The 23,219-nt window shown below is 45.0% G+C and overlaps 1 protein-coding gene across 9 annotated transcripts in view; it reads left to right on the top strand.

The window, feature by feature from the left end:
- The window catches only part of gpat2 (glycerol-3-phosphate acyltransferase 2, mitochondrial), a 213,128-nt gene that overhangs the window by 45,651 nt on the left and 144,258 nt on the right, over positions 1-23,219 (top strand). For 2 of the 9 annotated variants that reach the window (XM_047800022.1, XM_027151275.2), the window contains exon 3: positions 8,983-9,129. The exons of the other annotated variants lie outside the window; for them this stretch is intronic. The gene's annotated coding sequence lies outside the window, so the exon portion shown is untranslated. The remainder of the gene's footprint in view (positions 1-8,982; positions 9,130-23,219) is intronic. 9 annotated transcript variants of the gene reach the window in all.

Here is a 23,219-nt window from a genome sequence, read left to right as displayed (position 1 = left end):
TCTGCCTCAGTGGATCTTAACACACTTATTTATTTATTCATTTGTTTATTTATTTACTTATTTCTAATCTTGTGCGCTGTCCGGGCTCTTTGATGTTCAATCAGCGGATTAGTCCGGAAGAACCGAGAGACCGACGGAGAGATAGAGAAAGAGAGACGGAGAGACGTGCTCCATCAATTCAGACCCAGACTCGTGATAAAAAGCATGCGGCTTTACATCCGTGCTTCAGCTTCTCTTTTGCTCCAGTTTATCTGATTTGAGCAAACAGACGCAGGCAGAAATCTGATCCACTACTAAAAATCTTATTATCACAGTTATCATCAGAGTGTCGTCCTCAAACGGGAAACCAGACCCGCCTTGTTTTTTTTTTTTTACTTCTCTGGGATTCTGGGTCTTTATCAGCAGAACTGGAATAATACAGAAATGTTGTGCTTTTGATAAACAAGACTTAACACACTCAATGTGCTGCCTTTAAACACAATGCCAATAACACACACACACACACGCGCACACACACGCGCGCGCACACACTGCGAGACACAGAGGACAGAGTTAGAGAGTGACGGAGAGACTGTGAGAGACGGACGAACTACGAAAGACAGAGTGAGTGAGAGAAAATGAGAGCTTGAAAGAGAGTGAGAGAGAGAGACACGACTGAGTGATTAGGGAGAGAGGGAATGAAAGACAGATTGAGACAGAGAGAAAATGAGGGTGTGTGTGTGAGAGAGAGAGAGAGAGTGAGAGAGAGAATATGAGAGATACAATGTGAAAGATTGAGGGAGAGTTAGAAAATGAGATTGATTGTGCGTGTGAGCGAGAGAGTGAGAGACAGACATAGTGAGAGACAGTCTGAGAGAGAGACAGACAGACGGAGAGGGAGAGAGAGCAAGTGAGAGACAGGAAGACAGAGAGTGAGAGACGGACAGAGAGTGAGAGATAGACAGACAGAGAGAGAGAGAGAGTGAGTGACAGACAGACAGACAGACAGAGAGAGGTTTATAGTGATGACTGTGGTTTGGAAGTTTGTTAGAAGTGAAGTTTTGTATGAGGAATGTTATGAACTGAAAGAAGAATATATTTAACACCCCAAACACATATAGAATACATTTACATACATTATTCATCAGCATTAATTATTGGGTGTGAAAAGCTTGAGAAGACAAAACGCAGGCTGATGATTAATAATGAGCTGTGAGTGAGGAGCTACAGTATCAGTGACAGTCACAGTGACAGAAGGATATAAAGAACTGAATCATCCTTTCATCTCCCACAAGGTCACTGTGTATAGTGTTCAGTCTGATAGCTGTGTGGCTCACCGGGCCAGTTACACACACACACACACACACACACACTCTCTCTCTCTCTCTTTCTCTCTCACACTCTCACTCTCTCTCACACACACGCGCACACTCTCTCTCTTTCTCTCTCACACTCACACTCTCTCTCTCACACGCGCACACACACACACACACACACAGTCTCTCTCACACACACACACGCACACACTCTCTCTTTCTCTCTCTCTCTCTCTTTCTCTCACACTCACACACACACACACACACTCTCTCTTTCTCTCTCACACTCTCTCTTTCTCTCTCACTCACACACACACACACTCACTCTCTCACTCACTCTGCAGAACATTCTAGAAATCAGTGTTGCTCACTGTATGTTAGCACAGTGGTATCCACCAGCAGCTTTTGGCCCAATCTGGTTTTCAGACAACCATATGAGGTTTTGGTCCAGCTCTGTATTTTTGGTCCAGCTCTGTATTTTTGGTCCAGCTCTGTATTTAATTCTCTTGGGTTTTTGACTGAATTGAATGAATCGTTTCATATTCTTAGTCGACTATGAGAGCTTGTGGTTAAGGCTGTGTTAGTGTTCCTCTGTGGTAATCCCTCCTTACACTGTGCTCGTGTACTGAATGTGTACTGAGTGTTCAGTATTTCTTATACTGTGTGCTTTTCTCTCACACCATTTTGTCCTTGTGTTGAATGGCAAGAAGTCCAACAAGCAAGAACCCCAGAAATTAAGAACTTAAGAAAGCAAGAATTCCAGAAAACAACATCCTTAGAAAGCTCGAACCTCAGAATACAAAAAACTTTAAAAAGGGCAAGAAAGAAAGAAAGCAAGAACCCCATCGAGAGCATAAACACCAGGAAAAACAGGGACAGCAGAAAGCAAGAAATCCAGAAAAACAAAATCTCAAAGAAATAAGAAGCCTAAAATACAAACAAGAATGGCACCAACTAAGAATCCCACATCTCAAAAAATCTCAAAAAAACCTTAAAAACTAGAGCCCAATTAAAAAAGAACCCTCCAGAACACAAGGCCCCCAGAAAACTAGAACCGTAGACGAACAAGACCCCCCCCCCAGATGAACAAGACCCCCCCCCAGATGAACAAGAACCCCCCCCAGATGAACAAGAACCCCCCCCAGATGAACAAGAACCCCCCCCAGATAAACAAGAACCCCCCCCAGATAAACAAGAACCCCCCCCAGATAAACAAGAACCCCCCCCAGATAAACAAGAACCCCCCAGAGAAAACAGAACCCCCAGATAAACAAGGACCCCCCCAGATAAACAAGAACTCCCAAAGATAAACAGAACCCCCAAAAAACAAGAACCTCCCCCAGATAAACAAGAACACCCAGAAAAACAAAAACCCTCAGACAAACAAGAACCCCGAGATTAAAAAGAACCCCCAGAAAATAGAACCCCTCAGATAACCAAGAACCCCCCAACAAAACAAAACCCCCCAGATAAACTAGAAACCCCCCCCTGATAAACAAGAACTCTCAAAGATAAACAGACCCCCCAGAAAAACAAGAACCTTCCCCAGATAAACAAGAACCTCCCCCAGAAAAACAAAAACCCTCAAACAAGAACCCCGAGATTAAAAAGTACCCCCAGAAAATAGAATCCCTTAGATAACCAAGAACACCCCCCTAACAAAACACCCCCCCAGATAAACTAGAACCCCCCTGATAAACAAGAACTCCCAAAGATAAACAGAACCCCAAAAAAACAAGAACCTCCCCCAGATAAACAAGAACACCCAGAAAAACAAGAACTCTCAAAGATAAACAGAACCCCCAGAAAAACAAGAACCCCCCCAAAAAACAAGAACCTCCCCCAGAAAAACAAAAACCCTCAAACAAGAACCCCGAGATTAAAAAGAACCCCCCAGAAAATAGAGCCCCTCAGATAAACAAGAACCCCCCTAAAAAAACAGACCCCCCCAGAAAAACAGAACCGCCTGATAAACAAGACCCCCCCAGATAAACAAGAACCTCCCCCAGAAAAACAAGAACCCTCAGACAAACAAGACCCCCCCAGAAAATAAAACCCCTCAGATAAACAAGAACCCCCCCCACCCCCAGAAAAACAGAACCCCCAGATAACCCCCCCCCCAACAAGAACATCCAAAAATACAAGACCCCCAGATAAACAGAACCCCCAGATTAACAGAACTTGTGAAAAAGAAACACTCCATAAAACCAGCCTCAGGTTACAGTCTCTGTGTCTCGAGTGCAGAGCGAGTGGTGTTGTAGGCTGCTGTGTATGAAATGTCACTTCGAGGTCAGACGCTTGGCTTTAGATACGTTTTAACGTGAGAAGGTTTTCGCGCCCCCTGACACTTACATGGTTTCATTACGACTCATCGTGTGAGTGTGACATCTCCGTGATGAGTATCAAAAGGAAAACGTTTGAATCGTCACCTTTAATAAACCTCAATTTCCGGCTACATTCTCACCTCCTCCTCCTCCTCCTCCTCCTCATCATAATGTCACCCACAAACATCATGATCCCAGTGTTCCCAGCTCAGCGGTTCTTCAAGGATTGTGTCATTTTGTGCATTCAGCGCTCTCAGAAAGTCATTACATACAGTATGTGCTTTCACCGCTAGGAGTTTGACTCCTGGGCTTGCAGCATCAACCAGTCACACTTACCACAGCTAGTGGATTCCGCTCTGCCTCACGTTTCAAGGCGACTCTCGAAACCAGTGGCCTCTGAAACTTCAGCTTGAATAAATCAGTGCTAAATCATTATTAGCCATTTTATCCTCGAAGGAGAGAAGATCAGTGACTGTGTTTGTCTTAATTACACACTCATTCTGAAACCTTTGGTTAGGTTCGGCTAGTTCTCGCATACGCTGATGAACATTTATGAGGAGCGAGTCTGAGGCGTCTCACATGAGTCATTCTCCGTGAAGGCTTTCATTATTCATGCAGTGCGCAATCAAGACTCTTCTTTTATAAAGAAAATTATTTTAGAAGTTTTTGTGCTTTTAACAAATCTTCGCTTACTCCCCACAAACCAACACAGCCCCTTTTACCACCTGCTTAGATAATGTAAGATGGATGGAGAGGAGTCCTACTTCTTCCACAGTTTGTTTACTACTTTATTTGTTTTGGAGTTTTTTTCCTTCTGAATTCCTCATTGCAAAGAGCAAATTGCGTATTGCTCATCTCGGCCCATTATTTACAACACGTGACAGGACACATGGCAGAAAACAATAACACCATAGATACAGAACACTAGTGAACAAGAACCCCAGAGATACAGAACACTAGTGAACAAGAACACCAGAGATACAGAACACTAGTGAACAAGAACACCAGAGATACAGAACACTAGTGAACAAGAACCCCAGAGATACAGAACACTAGTGAACAAGAACACCAGAGATACAGAACACTAGTGAACAAGAACACCAGAGATACAGAACACTAGTGAACAAGAACCCCAGAGATACAGAACACTGGTGCACAAGAACACTGGTGCACAAGAACACTGGTGCACAAGAACACTGGTGCACAAGAACACTAGTGCACAAGAACACTAGTGAACAAGAACCCCAGAGATACAGAACACTAGTGAACAAGAACCCCAGAGATACAGAACATTAGTGAACAAGAACCCCAGAGATACAGAACACTAGTGAACAAGAACCCCAGAGATACAGAACACTAGTGAACAAGAACACCAGAGATACAGAGCACTAGTGAACAAGAACCCCAGAGATACAGAACACTAGTGAACAAGAACCCCAGAGATACAGAACACTAGTGAACAAGAACCCCAGAGATACAGAACACTAGTGAACAAGAACCCCAGAGATACAGAACACTAGTGAACAAGAACCCCAGAGATACAGAACACTAGTGAACAAGAACCCCAGAGATACAGAACACTAGTGAACAAGAACCCCAGAGATACAGAACACTAGTGAACAAGAACCCCAGAGATACAGAACACTAGTGAACAAGAACCCCAGAGATACAGAACACTAGTGAACAAGAACCCCAGAGATACAGAACACTAGTGAACAAGAACCCCAGAGATACAGAACACTAGTGAACAAGAACCCCAGAGATACAGAACACTAGTGAACAAGAACCCCAGAGATACAGAACACTAGTGAACAAGAACCCCAGAGATACAGAACACTAGTGAACAAGAACACCAGAGATACAGAACACTAGTGAACAAGAACACCAGAGATACAGAACTCCATTTTGAGGTCCATGTTCAGTCGCCTGTGTGGTTGAGGAGTTTTTTTTCTTCTCCGTTCTTGTTTCTTTTTTCTTCTACTCAACACGAGAACTTGACATGATGGTGACGCATCCTGTTCTCCATCATATCTCATACACAGTCCATTAACTTTAACAGAACTTCCTTTTTTATTATTTGTGACTTTGAGGCAGCGGTAATATGAAAAAGCTGCACGTGTTTTGAACTCTGATAGCACGCAGCTGATTTATGGGCAAACACAAACGCTCGGGCGGCAGTAAATACACCTCCTCTCATGGGCATTATTCAAGTGAAAATCTTATCTTAATAAAAACGTCTCTGTGGAACGTGAGCAGGAACGCTTTATCTGAAATGGCCTTGTTTTTTTCCCTCCTCAACTGTGAAAGACCACCGAACGTTCTTTCTTCCTCTTCAGCATCGTCCGAGACCACGGAGCACAAATCCACCTATTCAGTAAATTAAAGGTGTAATGAATTAATCTCACCTCACCTGCAGCACGCAGTCTCAGCTGTTATTAAATTATTAGGTCGATAACTTTATTCCTCAGCAGGCCTGCCGAGGGACTGCTAAATAATGTGTCGCCGAATAACAAGCGGAAAATTATTCACGATCGTGAATTTATGGAGAAGGAGTTACCTCACAGTTTGTCTCAGTGACCTTTTTATCTCCTGTTAGACCAGATCTGGGTCGTATATGAGACAAGAAACGGATAATTGCAAGAGTCGGTCAAAGATACAGTACGTCGCCGCTGTAGGACCGAGGACGGTCCTGTGATCAGGGAGGGGGGGGTGCTATTACTTTTGCACTGGCATTAGTAAGTTAGGAAATATCAAACATGAGCCAAGCTCCCTCCATTTCTGATTAATAATGGACTTGAACAAATGAACGAACGAAACAGCGTTTTTCTCGTCCCAGCTCGTTAACTACACTTAACCAGAACGTGTGAAACATCTCCTGCATGAAAGCTCGTATCCCACGAGTCACCTTCCAACATAACTGGGAAAGATTCCAGTTTAGTGTCCCTCAACATCTGTAACGTCGCGTGTTCAACACACACCGACATCACCGCGGATTTTCCGATGAAGATAAGTAAAGCCGCGTTCCAAAAGACGTACTACGCGCGTCAACGCTTCAGCACTAGCGTCTGGTGGATGAATTGTAGAAGGGTCTCAAAGGGCTTGTTTATTTATTTATTTATTTATTTATTTATTTTTACCCCAACAGAAGCATAAGCTGTTTCCCACGTGACGCCGGATGACGTCATCAAACTCTCATCATTTATACCGCACAGTGACGTAGAATAGTGCGCGAGCATCACAGCTTAGATTCTCATTCTTCTTTCTTTTCTTTTCTTTTCTTTTCTTTCTTTCTAATTCTATTCTTAGTCCCTTTTTATTTTCTGTTTGTGACACAGACAGTACTGTGTCGTATATGTGACCAGATTAAAATTCGGAGTTTATTTATTATTATTATTATTAGGGGGCACGGTGACTTAGTGGTCAGCACGTTCGCCTCACACCTCCAGGGTTGGGGGTTAGATTCCCGCCTCCGCCTCGGGGGCTTCCTCCGGGGACTCCGGTTTCCTCCCCCGGTCCAAAGACATGCATGGTAGGTTGATAGGCATCTCTGGAAAATTGCCTGCCTCGATGCCCGATGACGCCTGAGATAGGCACAGGCTCCCCGTGACCCGAGGTAGTTTGGATAAGTGGTAGAAAATTAATGAATGATTTATTATTATTATAATTGGCATATTTTCTTTGCCACAGCAGGGATGTTATTTGATTCTTTTAGGAGCTGATTTGTCCGTTCATCGCTCTCTGGGTTAAACGGCTCCACGACCGTGACGTCACGCACATTTCTCCTTTATCTCAGGGTGTTTATATATCGCCGCCCTTTACCCACCATGACTCTCGATCTTGTGTAAGCAGCAAACGTCGCATTTACACCATCGCTTAAAACCAACCCGAATCCCAAATTCTCCAAGCGTCCGTCCCTCCCAGGCCGAGAGTTCTCCGTAATCCGCTTTATATTGTTTTCAGCTCTAGTGCCTATTTCAGGCTCGAGAACACTTCCAGCTCCAGGGTAGTGTTTTACACAAGGCATATTATTTCGAAAACATTTTTTTTTCCAGCCAGGGAGCCTTTAAACTGTGAAATAAGGCGTAATGAGAAATATCAGTGCTCGAATACCAATGATGTTCAGATGCTGGGACTCGAGCACTTGATGGTCTTGATGATTTATTTATTTTTTTTGAAGCTTTCTGATTGGAGCAGCAGTGAAGCGATGGCAGGATGAAGTAGTTACGTCGAGGAGGTGCCTTTCTATGAAGGTTGATTTGCTACATGAAGAGAAGCTCATTAGCGTTAGATTTATTTAGCATTCGATTTATCGCGTCCGCTTTCTGTTCACCGGTCACTCTGATTCGACGTACAATTCTGTACTCGGAGCAGCACCACGGCAACAAGCGCGTATCATATGTAGCACCTCTAGGACCAATTATGGCTATTTTCCACCAAGGCAGTTCGAGTGCTGGTTCGGAGCCAGGGCCTAATTTAGAACCAGTTCTTTCTGTTTCGACCGCCAAAGCACCGGCTCCGAACCAGGAAAAGTGGTTCTTAAGTAGCACCAAAACGTCGCTGGTCTAGACTTAAGAACCGCTTGTGTCCGGGGCTGTGGGCGGGGCTACTGTTAGCGCATTTGATAATATACCTAAAGTTTACTAATGTTTAATGCATTTTTACTTTACCACGATATGATACATTATCAGCACACATGATAGTAGGTAGCTACATGCTAAGGCTAACTTTTTCCTGTGTTAACGATAAAATAACGTTATGTACTTTATCGATTACAACCTCCGTTTATACAGATTACAGGGAGCTGCACGTACACGTTTTATTCGCCGCGTTTGGATGCCAATGTAGGTTCGCAAAGCCATGAGCATTAACGGTAAAGCAACATCCGCCATTGTTGTTGTGTTTGCCGCTGCTCTGCTAACGTTGCTGGGACACGTGACACGTATAAAGTGACGTCACACTCGGCGCTGTGATGGCTCTCTAGCCGGTGGAAAGGCAAACCGGTTCTTAGAAGGTTCGCCAGTGGAACCAACTTTGAACCAGCACCAGCGCTAGCTCTGAACCAGCACCCGGTTCTTTCCGGTGGAAAAGAGGCATAAGTGCTGTTTATCGTTTCACCGTGAACGGATTGTTCATTTTCTGACAAAGTCGCCAGGCGTCGTTACTACTTATAGAACCTGGACGTTATGACCTTACACTGTAGCGTGCAGTAGCATTGATTTGAATGACATTTTCTGAACATACTGTACACACAACCAACACGGGCACAAATTCTGTTTTATTGGCTAAAAGAGTTCAATAACATTTCCCCGGTCCACACCTGACCTTCTTTCTTTTTTTTCTTTTTTTTCTCTCCCTGGGATCAGGAAGTTAACAGCTTTGACGCTCGACAGAGAGCAGAGTCTCGCAATACGACGGTCACTTCAGGGGTTTATTTCAGGCTGGATGTACGCATCCCTGTTCCCCATCTCTCCCGTCTCTCGACCTTTCCACTATTGTTCCGTCATGTTTTGGTAAGTGTTCACACGAAGGGAACACGTCGTGAGCGCGTACGCCGGAAGGTGAGCACACGTAGGCGTATTCTTGCTGTTTTTCCCATCAGCCTCGACTCTCCTTGTTTTTTTTTTTGTTTTTTGTTTTGTTTTTTGTTTTCGGCTCGGTTCATCGGCCCTCACCGGCGTTATGAAATATAATGGCTCCCCGACGTCACGCCGCTTTTCATGCGGTTTCTACTTTCCAGGCCGTCTTCGCGATAGCCGCCGCAGCGCTCGCTTCACGAGCGAGCAATCATTTTGTGAAGCAGCGCAGGTTCGAGATGAGTCAACGAGTCCAAAATGGTACGCGCACAATGCAGCACTTCTTTATGATGTCCTCTGAAAAGACGACGCGAATTATCAGCAGCGTGTAAAGAGGCGGAAAAAAAGATAATGGCAGAACAGTCATTATTTCTGCAGAAGAGGTTTTTTTTTTTTTTTTTTTTTTTTATAAGTAGCAGCACTGAGGGAAATATATAAATGTATATAAATGGCATGTATATTATGCAACGTGGTCTTTGTAGGCGTTTTTTCCCCCCGAATTCGGTGGGTATTAAAACATTGTAGAATCATTTCAGGTAAAATAATAATAATAAAATGTATAATAAAAATCACATTTTCATCTCCTTTATTAATTCTCTCTTTCTATTCGCTCAGCCTCGTTTCATCAGACCGTTCAACAGCCTTACTATGCTCCAGATTTGCAATTACCGCGAAGGCCGCGCTTCAAATATCCGAGCGAAAGCCCCGATCGTGACGTTTTCCTCACCACGTTTGGTCATGTTAACGGTCTGTATCAGACGCACTAGCGATCGTTTCATTCATCGTGTTTATTCGAGTCCAGTGTGTAATTATAATCGAGGGAAAATATGAAGGTAATTTTTTTTTATCACACCCCTGGACCCTTTCCAGATTGTCGACAATGAGTCAGATCTTTATTTATTTATTTATTTATTTTACATGAACCGCGGTAACGAGCCGTCCTATCAGTCCGAGTCTCCTGCTGAAAGTTTAATGATGACACAATCAGGAATCTACACCTTCATATTTATCCAAAGACGCCGGGATCGATTTTAGTCTCCGCGATTCACGAGCTGTAGGGAACCGTTCGCCGACGTGATTAAATAGCTAATGGAGCTTGCGGTTTTTTCCCCCTTGTTTATTTTATTTTATTTTTTGTTTCGTTCTCTTTTCTTTTAACAACAGCGAGCCGCGACGGAGTCGGAGCTTTCGGAGCCGTCATCATATTCACCTCCGTTACGCCTCGCTAGATAAGATGAAGGCTGGATCATTATATATAAACCTTGAATGTTTTTTTTTTTGTTGGGTTGATCGATAAGCAAGTTTCCCAGAAGCTGCAAAAAGAAAAATCTGTCAGAATGAAGTTTCTGTGTCTTGCCTCATCGTGTGGTCTTTTTATGTTTCTGTTGCAAAATCTCACACAGTGAAGCTGGATTCTCAGTGCCGATTGGTGCGTTTGTGTGTGTGTGTGAGGGAGAGTGTATGTGTGTGCGTTGTGTGTCTGAGAGAGAGTGAGTGTGTGTTTGTGTGTGTAAGAGTTTGTGTGTGAGACTGTGTGTGTGTGTGAGAGAGAGAGAGAGAGAGAGAGATTGTGTGTGTGTGAGACTGTGTGTGTGAGAGAGATTGTGTGTGTGAGTGTCTGTGTGTGTGAGAGAGAGAGAGTGTGTGTGAGAGTGCTTGTCTGTGTGACTGTGTGTGTGTGAGAGAGAGAGATTGTGTGTGAGTGCTTGTGTGTGTGACTGTGTGTGAGAGAATGAGTTTGTGTGTGTGTGTGTGTGTGTGTGAGAGTGTTTGTGTGTGACTGTGTGTGAGTTTGTGTGTGTGTGAGACTGTGTGTGTGTGTGTGAGACTGTGTGTGTGTGTGTGTGAGACTGTGTGTGTGTGTGTGTGAGACTGTGTGTGTGTGTGTGAGACTGTGTGTGTGTGTGTGAGACTGTGTGTGTGTGTGTGAGACTGTGTGTGTGTGTGTGAGACTGTGTGTGTGTGTGTGAGACTGTGTGAGACTGTGTGAGACTGTGTGAGACTGTGTGAGACTGTGTGTGTGTGTGAGACTGTGTGTGTGTGTGAGACTGTGTGTGTGTGTGAGACTGTGTGTGTGTGTGAGACTGTGTGTGTGTGTGAGACTGTGTGTGTGTGTGAGACTGTGTGTGTGTGTGAGACTGTGTGTGTGTGTGAGACTGTGTGTGTGTGAGAGACTGTGTGTGTGTGAGACTGTGTGTGTGTGAGACTGTGTGTGTGTGAGACTGTGTGTGTGTGAGACTGTGTGTGTGTGAGACTGTGTGTGTGTGAGACTGTGTGTGTGTGAGACTGTGTGTGTGTGAGACTGTGTGTGTGTGAGACTGTGTGTGTGTGAGAGACTGTGTGTGTGAGAGACTGTGTGTGTGAGAGACTGTGTGTGTGAGAGACTGTGTGTGTGAGAGACTGTGTGTGTGAGAGACTGTGTGTGTGAGAGACTGTGTGTGTGAGAGACTGTGTGTGTGAGAGACTGTGTGTGTGAGAGACTGTGTGTGTGAGAGACTGTGTGTGTGAGAGACTGTGTGTGTGTGAGACTGTGTGTGTGTGAGACTGTGTGTGTGTGAGACTGTGTGTGTGTGAGACTGTGTGTGTGTGAGACTGTGTGAGACTGTGTGTGTGTGAGACTGTGTGTGTGTGAGACTGTGTGTGTGTGAGACTGTGTGTGTGTGAGACTGTGTGTGTGAGAGACTGTGTGTGTGAGAGACTGTGTGTGTGAGAGACTGTGTGTGTGAGAGACTGTGTGTGTGAGAGACTGTGTGTGTGAGAGACTGTGTGTGTGAGAGACTGTGTGTGTGAGAGACTGTGTGTGTGTGAGACTGTGTGTGTGTGAGACTGTGTGTGTGTGAGACTGTGTGTGTGTGTGTGAGAGAGATGAGAGAGATGAGAAGAGTGATGAGAGAGAGATGAGAGAGAGAGAGAGAGAAGAGTGATAAGAGAGAGAGATGAGAGAGAGAGAGAGAGAGAGAGAGAGAGAGAGAGATGAGAGATATATAAACCCATATATACATACAGATACACATAAACCCTAGTGCAGTGCTTCAGAGTAAAATGTAAGCAGGTAAACACACAGCTGCTCTTTTCCTAAATGAGGTGATAAAAGGCTTGTTACAGGATTATTGGCCTTATGAATGTAAACCTAGTCAGACTTCCATAAAACAGCTGTTCTACCTGTGGGATTAATCATTAATCTGTCGTCTGCTCATTAACCCCAGCGACCTGTCAGTTCAATTCAGTTCAAGTTTATTTGTATAGCACTTTTTACAATAGACATTGTCTCAAAGCAGCTTTACAGAACATAAACACAGAGCAGAAGGTAAACATAATTAATGATAAAGGAATTAACGAACAATAAAAGTAAAAGAATTGACAATAAAAAATTCTAGATTATTAGTAGATATAAATAGTTCACAATTTGTATGTATTTATCCCCCTATGAGTAAGTCTGAGGTGACTCAGGCAGCAGTGGCAAGGAAAAACTCCCTTAGATTGGTAAAGGAAGAAACCTTGAGAGGAACCGGACTCAAGGGGGAACCCATCCTCATCTGGGTGACACTGGGGGTGTGATTGTAATATACAGTCAGGTAAATGTTGTATTGGTGTAAGGATCATGGACTTCAGATCTCCTTAGTATCACAGAGTCTAACTGGAGATGTCTCAGGATTCTTAGAGTCGGCCTCGGCTCAGTGGACGTCCAAAGGCTTCGTCCCGCAGAGGACGTTGGGAGCCGGTACAGTGTCTGGATGCCATGGGATAGGTACCTGTCAGTGCTGTCGAGGAGCAGCGAGATTGTCTGAGAGAAACGGGGGTGAAACAATATTCACATGGAGGCATGTGGAACGTAATGACTGTGGAACAGATGGTCACGGCAACATCGGCACTCGTTAGTAACAACTACAGACAGGGAACAGCAGTGGGGGTGTGTGTGTGTGAGTCGAGAGAGAGCGAGAATGTGTGTGTGTGTGAGAGAGTGCGAGTCTGTGTGTGAGAGAGAGCGTCTGTGTTTGAGAGAGTGTGAGAATCTGTGTGTGTGAGAGACAGAGAGTCTGTGTGTGTGAGAGACAGAGAGTGTCTGTGTGTGTGAGAGACAGAGAGTGTCTGTGTGTGTGAGAGACAGAGAGTGTCTGTGTGTGTGAGAGACAGAGAGTGTCTGTGTGTGTGAGAGACAGAGAGTGTCTGTGTGTGTGAGAGACAGAGAGTGTCTGTGTGTGTGAGAGACAGAGAGTGTCTGTGTGTGTGAGAGACAGAGTGTGTCTGTGTGTGTGAGAGACAGAGAGTGTCTGTGTGTGTGAGAGACAGAGAGTGTCTGTGTGTGTGAGACAGAGAGTGTCTGTGTGTGTGAGAGACAGAGAGTGTCTGTGTGTGTGAGAGACAGAGAGTGTCTGTGTGTGAGAGAGAGTGTGAGTCTATATGTGTTTTAAAGAGTGTGTGTGTGTGTGTGAGGGAGAGAGAGTGTGTGTGTTAGTCTGTGTGTGTGTTTGGGTATGTGAGTGTGTGGGAGAAAAAGAGAGAATTTGTGTATCTTCCTCAGTCTCTGCTACTTTTTCATCTTTTTCCCCTCATCTTTGTCTTCTTCCTACTCTTCATCTTCTTTTACCTCCTCCTCTTTGTCTTCCTCCTTTTTCTCTCCTCCTCCTTCTCCTTCTTCATCCTCTTCCTTCTCTTTCCCTTCCTTCTCCATGTTCTCCTCGATCTCCTCCTTCATCTACTTCTTCCTCTTCCTCCTCCTCGATCTCCTTCCTCTTCCTCCTCCTCTTTTTGCTCCTCCCTCTTCTTCCTCTTCCTCTACGACACAGGTGTAGTTGACTGACACAGTACCCGTGCGATCATGTACAGACGTCACTTCTTCTCTTCAGTTCTTCTCCAGCTCCAGTGAAGTGTTCCACGTTGAAGGACCATCAGACGACAATGAAAACGTTTCCCGTGATAATTTAGCGCTGCTTATTGCACGCAGTCCTCGTTTAAACCTTTCATGGAGCCCTGAACATAAAACCCAGAGCAATTTAACTCCTCGTGGCTCTTAACTAAAGAGCAGCCTTTTGTTTCAGCGCACCACGCGTACATTACGGCTCTCGGCGTCCCGGAACGCCGTTCGGTCGGCGCTTTTGATGCCATCATCAGATCCTGACCTCAGTCCATGTAAATAAAGGATGACGAGCGAGGGGAGGGGGGAGGGGAGGGGAGGAGAAGGAGCCGAGCTCGTGGTGAGCGTCGAGTGTGTCGTCGCTTCTCTCGCTGTGCGTGTCGCTAATGGGTTCAGGTGCATAGGTGAGCTCGGTAAAACAACACCTCCCGCCTTTAATGGAGCTCCGTGTTCCACACAGCGGCCGCTTTTGTTTGCTGATGCGAGTGTTTTGTGATGGAAGTGTGGCACTTTACGTCGAGTGCTTCGTTTTCAGACAGCAGCATATACGTCTTTTTCTAACAATAGCGCGCTCTCTATTAAACTGAAGCCCACCGCCGCTAGGAACCTATTTATTTATTTGTTTGTTTATCTATCTATCTATCTATCTATCTATCTATCTATCTATCTATCTATCTATCTATCTATCTATCTATCTATCTATCTATCTATCTATTTGATGTAAAGCAATATGGACAGATATGTGCTGTTTACAAATTTATCTATCTATCTATCTATCTATCTATCTATCTATCTATCTATCTATCTATCTATCTATCTATCTATCTATCTATCTATCTTTGATGTAAAGCAATATGGACAGATATGTGCTGTTTACAAATTTATCTATCTATCTATCTATCTATCTATCTATCTATCTATCTATCTATCTATCTATCTATCTATCTATCTATCTATCTATCTATCTCACCAAATGGACATACTTAGCTAACACTAACTTCCTGTTTCCTTTATTCTGGTTATTTCATCAACTTCTGCCTTTTCTGCTCCTCCTTGTTGTTCTTCTGCTTCTTTTTTTTTCTGCTCCTCCTCATTCTTCTTCATCTTCTGCTCCTCCTTCTCGTCCTTCTACTTCTTTTGCTCCTCCTCGTTCTTTTTCTTTTTCTTCTTCTTCTTCTTCTTCTTCTTCTTCTGCTCCTCCTCCTCGTTCTTGTTCTTCATCTCCTCTTCCTCATCCTTCAACCTCTCTTGCTCCTCCTCCTTGTTCTTTTACTTTTTCTTCTTTTGCTCCTCCTCCTCGTTCTTCTTCTTCTTCTTGTGCTCCTCTTCCTCGTTCTCCTTCTTCCTCTTCTTATACTGTCTGACTTCTTCAGATCCAGTGAAGGCTTCCATCTTTGCTTTTATGTGCTTTTAGATTGACTCTTTCTCTATGATGTCACACACACTGTCACACTGTTGGACTGCTTACATACAGTAGTCATGTGTCCCCCCCCCCCCCCTATACACGTGTACACCTCTGTGTTTCTTACCTGCTTCCTCTCCATACCTGTGCTTTTCCTCACGTGTGTGTAAACGTCACTATGTTTTCACATGATTTTGAGGTCACGCGGTTGTTCACATGCTCTCGTGTGTTTGATGTCCACTGTGTTAGTTCTCTTGTCTGGTTCAGGTTGTGTGTGTTCACTGCTGTTGTACGATTCTCCCCCCTGCATGTATAAATTGGTTTCTCCCCACTTATGGCTGCTGGGAACAGAATGTAATTATTAGAACATTTGAGAGTTAAAGAAATCTGGTTTAATGATGATATTTTTAATGGTGTCAAGTTGACTTTCTGGTTTGTGTCTGTGTGTGTGTGTGTGTGTGGTGTGTCTCTGGTGTGTGTGTGTGTCTGTGTAGTGTGTTTCTGGTTTGTGTGTGTGTCTCTGGTTTGTGTGTGTGTCTCTGGTTTGTGTGTGTGTCTCTGGTGTGTGTGTGTGTGGTGTGTCTCTGGTGTGTGTGTGTGTGTGTGTCTCTCTGGTCTGTGTGATGTGTCTCTGGGGTGTGTGTGTGTGTGTGTGTGGGTCTGTGTAGTGTGTGTGTGTGGGTGGGTCTGTGTGGTGTGTCTCTGGTTTGTGTGTGTCTGTGTAGTGTGTCTCTGGTTTGTGTGTGTCTCTGGTTTGTGTGTGTGTGTGGTGTGTGTCTCTGGTTTGTGTGTGTGTGTGGTGTGTGTCTCTGGTTTGTGTGTGTGTGTGGTGTGTGTCTCCTGTTTGTGTGTGTGGTGTGTGTCTCCTGTTTGTGTGTGTGGTGTGTGTGTGTCTCTGGTTTGTGTGTGTGGTGTGTGTCTCTGGTTTGTGTGTGTGTGGTGTGTGTCTCTGGTTTGTGTGTGTGTGGTGTGTGTCTCTGGTTTGTGTGTGGTGTGTGTCTCTGGTTTGTGTGTGTGTGTGGTGTGTGTCTCTGGTTGGTGTGTGTGTCTCTGGTTGGTGTGTGTGTTTGGGGTGTGTGTGTGTCTCTGGTTTGTGTGTGTTTGGGGTGTGTGTGTGTCTCTGGTTTGTGTGTATTGGGCTGTTAATTGTTGCATGAGCTCTTTTTGGAGATACCCCAAGTGCGTGTGTGGCGCTGATAACGAAACGCGGGGTTGCCGTGCCAACACGGTGATGAAACGCTGATCATTTCTACATGCTAGATTTCACCTCGTCTCTGCGAATCGATTTTATTTTTTTTATTTTTTGTGGTCCAATGTTGTTAGTTATGCTACAAAAAACAGCGTTTACTGTTTGCTGCGTTTTCGCTGGCGGCAGCAGCGCGTTTTAAGACCCGACGAGACGCCTGGGTGAAAGATCACTCGCGAATGACGTACTTCTGTTTGGGAGGAGTACAGCGCTGACGTGTGTGGCTTGAACAACCACATGCATTTACACTTGTCCAGTTTCTTCTGAAACGCGTCCCAGACCTCCTCCTGAAGGGGTTTGTACCATCTGATTTATATCCGTCTCGAAAACGTTTCAGAGGGCATTTAGACCTGGTCTTTTTACCGTCGGATAGCTATCTGATCACAGAAAATGCATGAAGTGACGAGTTGTAAAAACCCCTTAGTTAATAAACTCCCTGATAACTGGAGAGCATTTATGATGATGATGATGGTCATGATGATTATTATTATTACTATTCTTATTACTATTATTCATACCCTGTATTAAAACAAAACAAAACTGAATGAAATCCAGCAGCCTTGTTCAGTTCAGCATACACAGCACGTGTACACGCTCATGTCACGACCCGACTCACAGAGAGAGAGTGAGAGAGAGAGAGAGAGAGAGAGAGAGAGAGAGCGCTGCTTGTTAAATAAACATGTACAAATAAGAAGCTGTTGTTCCACATGTGTTTTTCACTGACATCAGTCAAATAATATAGTTAAAGCACATACACTTATTTAAGGTTCGCTAAGTCTGCCGTCACCGACGTTTTTGTGTTCAGGCGGAATGTGTTTTTTAAAATAAATAAATAAATAAATAAATAAATCTATCCATGTTTCCTTGAAATCCTGTAGAATTCGACCTATCAGAAGACAACGTCTTCGGTCCCGTGTACCGTACGCATCGGACGTCCAGCGAGCAGTTCGCCGGCACGGTATCTGACGCTGAGATTAGCGTAAATCGATCAGTTTGTGAGACTTAGCTAACATTAGACTACTGAGACCGTGGGTGTGGTCATGTACAGTATTCGCCTGGAGAATTTAGACTTTAGTTTGGCTGAAAGATGCTTTTTACCAGAATAGTAAGAAACAAAGCGCGCACGTGAACTTCACAACTAGCGATAATGAGCGTCAGCCTTTCCTCCTGTCCATCACCTTTAATCCCACGTGTTCGTTCTCATCCTAGTCTCCGCCTCAGACGGTTATTTGTGAAAGAGCTGTATCGAAATCGTTCAGCTTTTTTTTTTTTTACAGCATCCAGACCCTTTGTGCCTCGGCCACACGTTATTCCTCACTCTCAGGACTCGCATTGAAGCTCGAAACGTATTCAGCATTTTAAAGAGATTTGCCAAGGACGTGATTCTTTTCAGCTTAAAGAAAAAAAAAGCTTTTTAATTGTGTTGAGCACATTGTGTGTCTGGAGATTTCACACTCCAACTGCTACATCTGTCAAAACCACAAAAGTGGACTTCTTCATCAAGCTCTTATTACACGAAGGCTTATAAACGACAAAATGAACAATAATAACGAGAAGGAAAAGAGCAGCACACAGGTCGACTTTAAGCCTCGACTCGGAGAGGAATATTTTCTGCTGTACATCGACGGTATTGAATTATTGATTATGCCTGGTAAGGGCCGAGGATGTGCGACTGCAAGGTAAGACATGACTACTGATCTTATTTCTCTCTCTCACACACACACACACACACACACACTTCTTTGTGGTGTAATTGGTGTGGAGGTAAGGCCAGCTCACGTTTCCTTGCCTCGTGTTGATTCTCGGTAGAAAAGATTTAATCAGGCTTTGTCTCCTTCATTGAGCAGAAAACAATTCTAGCGTCGTCCCCGGCCCTCTAGTGAACACGCTGTTTCTCATTACTCTAATTGTGATTCCGCGAGCACTCGAGTCCGGCGAACGGTGTCAAGTTAGCGAGGCTGTCTGTCCGTGTGCAGCGGAGATGGCAGACAGATGCGATTAGAGGCGGAAAAAGACACGTTGCCGTCGAATTTTCTGGCCGGCGGCGCCTCCTCTTTTTAAATGACGTCTTTTGAAGCGCGTGTGCGGACGGAGACGGCGTCATGACCGTATTACGAAAGAGTCTGGCGGTGCTACAGAGAGCTGGTTCATGTTCAGATCCAGTATCTAGTGTGACTTACTGTACAGAAGCGCTGGAAGTCTTTATCAATAAACATGTTGTGGTTCAGCAGGTCATGGAGCAAGAATACTGTCAGTCTAAAGATTCTGTGGGGGAGTTATATAGTATTCAAGTGAATTACCTCTGTGCCTGCAGCAAAGCAGGTGTGACCTCAGGGTCTCTGTGAGGGAGGTGTGACCTCAGGGTCTCTGTGAGGGAGGTGTGACCTCAGGGTCTCACTGAGGGAGGTGTGACCTCTGTGCTTGCAGTAAAGCAGGTGTAACCTCAGGGTCTCTGTGAGGGAGGTGTGACCTCAGGGTCTCACTGAGGGAGGTGTGACCTCGGGGTCTCTGTGAGGGAGGTGTGACCTCTGTGCCTGCAGTAAAGCAGGTGTGACCTCGGGGTCTCTGTGAGGGAGGTGTGACCTCGGGGTCTCTGTGAGGGAGGTGTGACCTCGGGGTCTCTGTGAGGGAGGTGTGACCTCGGGGTCTCTGTGAGGGAGGTGTGACCTCGGGGTCTCTGTGAGGGAGGTGTGACCTCGGGGTCTCTGTGAGGGAGGTGTGACCTCGATGTCTCACCGAGGGAGGTGTGACCTCGGGGTCTCTGTGAGGGTGGTGTGACCTCGATGTCTCTGTGAGGGAGGTGTGACCTCGGGGTCTCTGTGAGGGAGGTGTGACCTCTGGGTCTCACTGAGGGAGGTGTGACCTCTGGGTCTCACTGAGGGAGGTGTGACCTCGGGGTCTCTGTGAGGGAGGTGTGACCTCGGGGTCTCTGTGAGGGAGGTGTGACCTCGGGGTCTCTGTGAGGGAGGTGTGACCTCGATGTCTCACCGAGGGAGGTGTGACCTCGGGGTCTCTGTGAGGGTGGTGTGACCTCGATGTCTCTGTGAGGGAGGTGTGACCTCGGGGTCTCTGTGAGGGAGGTGTGACCTCGGGGTCTCTGTGAGGGAGGTGTGACCTCGGGGTCTCTGTGAGGGAGGTGTGACCTCGGGGTCTCTGTGAGGGAGGTGTGACCTCGGGGTCTCTGTGAGGGAGGTGTGACCTCTGGGTCTCACTGAGGGAGGTGTGACCTCTGGGTCTCACTGAGGGAGGTGTGACCTCTGGGTCTCACTGAGGGAGGTGTGACCTCGGGGTCTCTGTGAGGGAGGTGTGACCTCGGGGTCTCACCGAGGGAGGTGTGACCTCGGGGTCTCACCGAGGGAGGTGTGACCTCGGGGTCTCACCGAGGGAGGTGTGACCTCGGGGTCTCTGTGAGGGAGGTGTGACCTCGGGGTCTCACTGAGGGAGGTGTGGTCTCTGTGTCTTAGTCTCATGGATGGAGGCGTGGCCTCTGGGTCTCATGGAAGGAGGTGTGGCCTCTGTGTTTGTCTTGCCACGGAGTTCTTGCTTAATCACAAAATGAAACATAGAAACACACACATTGTAATATAGTGAATTATCAACTGCTTCAAATGTATGTTTTATATCTCAGATATTCAGGTCTACAGGAAGCGTCTGTTCCTCATTAATCAGTTTAAAATATCAGCAGGTTCTCCAGCAGCATTTATCATCCTTACATATCGAGATTTTTCATCGTAACAACTGAATATTAATAACATTTCATCGTGACAGCTTCACGTTTTTAAGTGTTAATAATACACTCTGCTTTTAACGATGGATGAAGTCCACAGCTGTCCCTGTGGAAAGTCCCAAAGTTCAGCAGCAGCTTCTGCTCGTAGCGGTAACGAGACGGACAGCCGAGAACAGACTTTATCATCACCCCTCGGTGGGAGTTTCCAGAAAAAAAAACAACTAAGTATTTTACTGTGGCATCAAGGGAGGTGAAGTAGATTTCATTGTTATTCCTCTGTGTAAATAAACACGCAGTATATCGGCGCGGTTCACAGGATTATATCAAGAGAAACTACGCAGCATCACTGCCTGTCCTTGCTTCACGATAACACCGCAGTTCATTAAGGAAAAAAAAAAAGAATAACCCCGTGTTCTCATAATTATTTTTTTTTTATTCCCTAAGTGGGACAGACCACACCATACCAGGCCACAAGAGAAGCCCACTGACTCTTTAGAATTCAGCGATGATTCATTCTCTCTGTATATCAAAGAGCAGGACAGGAAATAGAATAAAAGGCTAGATAGACATTTTGAAAAAAAAAAATATATATATATATACGGCAGATTAATGTGAAATTTATTCACCAAAGGGTCTCATCAGATAACTCAGTGGTCCATTAGACCCCTGAGGTGCTTCTGACTCTTTGAGGCATGAATATGAACGTGTCAAAGGCTGTCATTTTGAATTAAGGAAAAGAACAAAAGAAAAGAAAAGCGTCGGACGTTAACCATCCGAGTAATCCCTTTTCTGTCCCTGGACTGGATAAAATGGTGTCTCTCACCTCATTTGAAGAATTTGAATGAATGAATATGACCTTTATTGGTGGCACGTTATGGGCGATTTGCACCTCAGAATACAGAAGCAGAGTAATTAACCTAATCAATTCAACACGCTGTAATTTTCTACTCGTTCAGCAGTCGGGCAAGAAAACGAGTCGATTCCTTAGCGAACACAGTCCGGGAAAAAACCTATAAACCGGTTGCTCATGGACCCAGGAAACGAAACCCTTTTCAATCAGTTTAAACAAAGGAATTGTTATCTCTTCACAAGTCCGATCTAAAGCGAGTAAGAACTCCGTCGGCTTTCGGCGTGAGACGTGCGTTTCTCCGTCTGGCGATAACCTTACGCTGAATTTTAGCGGTTGAAGATAAACGCCTTCGGATTTTAGATGTTTATGAACTCGGGGCAGGGGGGCACGGTGGCTTAGTGGTTAGCATGTTCGCCTCACACCTCCATGGTTGGGGGTTCGATTCCCGCCTCCGCCTTGTGTGTGTGGAGTTTGCATGTTCTCTCCGTGCCTCGGGGGTTTCCTCCGGGTACTCCGGTTTCCTCCCCCGGTCCAAAGACATGCATGGTAGGTTGATTGGCATCTCAGGAAAATTGTCCGTAGTGTGCGTGTGTGTGAGGTGAATGAGTGTGTGTGTGCCCTGCGATGGGTCGGCACTCCGTCCAGGGTGTATCCTGCCTCGATGCCCGATGATGCCTGAGATAGGCACAGGCTCCCCGTGACCCGAGGTAGTTCGGATAAGCGGTAGAAAATGAATGAATGAACTCGTGGCGTCTCAGAGAACAGAATTGCGTTTGATATCAGGATTTACTTTGAAGATTATAAACATTTGCAATTGTGGAAAGAATCTCTTTGTTTATTTATTTATTTGTTTATTTTTAAGTTTTACTTTCCCATCATGCTGTGGTTGCATGAATCGACATGTTTAAATAAACACATTATATTTTTCTTCCGCGGAAGGAACCGTCTCAACTGATTGCTTTCTGATGAAGTGTTATGAAGCACATGCATCATTTACCTGCTGAACCAGTTTCATTCTAATAAACATTGCAACGTCGTGAGTTTTCATTTCAGCACAGTGATGGTCTTTTTTTTTTCTTTCTTTTTCATTTTTGAACACCCATAACTGATGACACCGCTGTCTATTCTTTGCTTTATGGATGTTTCCTTTTGTTTTTTTGCACACATTGCACCTCATGGGAAATCAGTGCACTCCTGCATTATAGCATTCCATCAAGTTTTATTTCCTAGACCTACTTTTGATGGCTGTATAGAAACATTGGATTGGATAAAGGATTAAAAATACATCCAAGCCGTGGCTTACTGGATCCTAAAATTCATTGAGATCGAATCCCGAGTTAACTAGCTACACGGTGTCCGGAAATGGATTCACACGGGAACGCGTTGCCGAAAGCAGCGCCGAGATAGATCTACGAGATAAAATAAACAAGAATCATCGCAGCCTTCAGCCTTCTGTCTCCCCAACGGCTGATTTGTTCTGTACAGATTCAGGCTTGAGGTTAAAAGGATTTTCTCATGACCAGGTCATGGCAGTTTAAATGAACACCATCAACCATCGTGCCATTTACTCAGCAGGAACGAATGTGGCGGAAAAGCTGCCATGCGGCGAAATCTTGAGATTTTTGTATCAAAGAGTTGGGTCACATTGGAGCCTGTGAAAATGGAGGAACCGTGTAAAAAAAAAAAAATTAAATCACTCAGATTGCGTCACTGCCCGATTCCTTATGGACCTGACTGTACATTCTCCTGAAAACTACACACTCTAAAGTCGAAGCATTCACATGAACCATACACTATATATCCATAAGTATGTGGACACCTGACCATGTGGTTCTGCCACAGACAGGATGGACCCGAGAGGTCGGTCCATTCCGTTCCGCAAGGAGAACTCCATGAGGATATGGTATGATGATTAAGGTTGGAATATAAGAGCTTTAGTGAACAGTT

This window comes from Tachysurus fulvidraco, chromosome 14 (genome assembly GCF_022655615.1).
Source record: "Tachysurus fulvidraco isolate hzauxx_2018 chromosome 14, HZAU_PFXX_2.0, whole genome shotgun sequence".
Classification (NCBI taxonomy): Eukaryota; Metazoa; Chordata; class Actinopteri; order Siluriformes; family Bagridae; genus Tachysurus; species Tachysurus fulvidraco.
The sequence above is the reverse complement of the archived record's forward strand: the minus strand, read 5'-3'. Positions and strand labels throughout refer to the sequence as shown.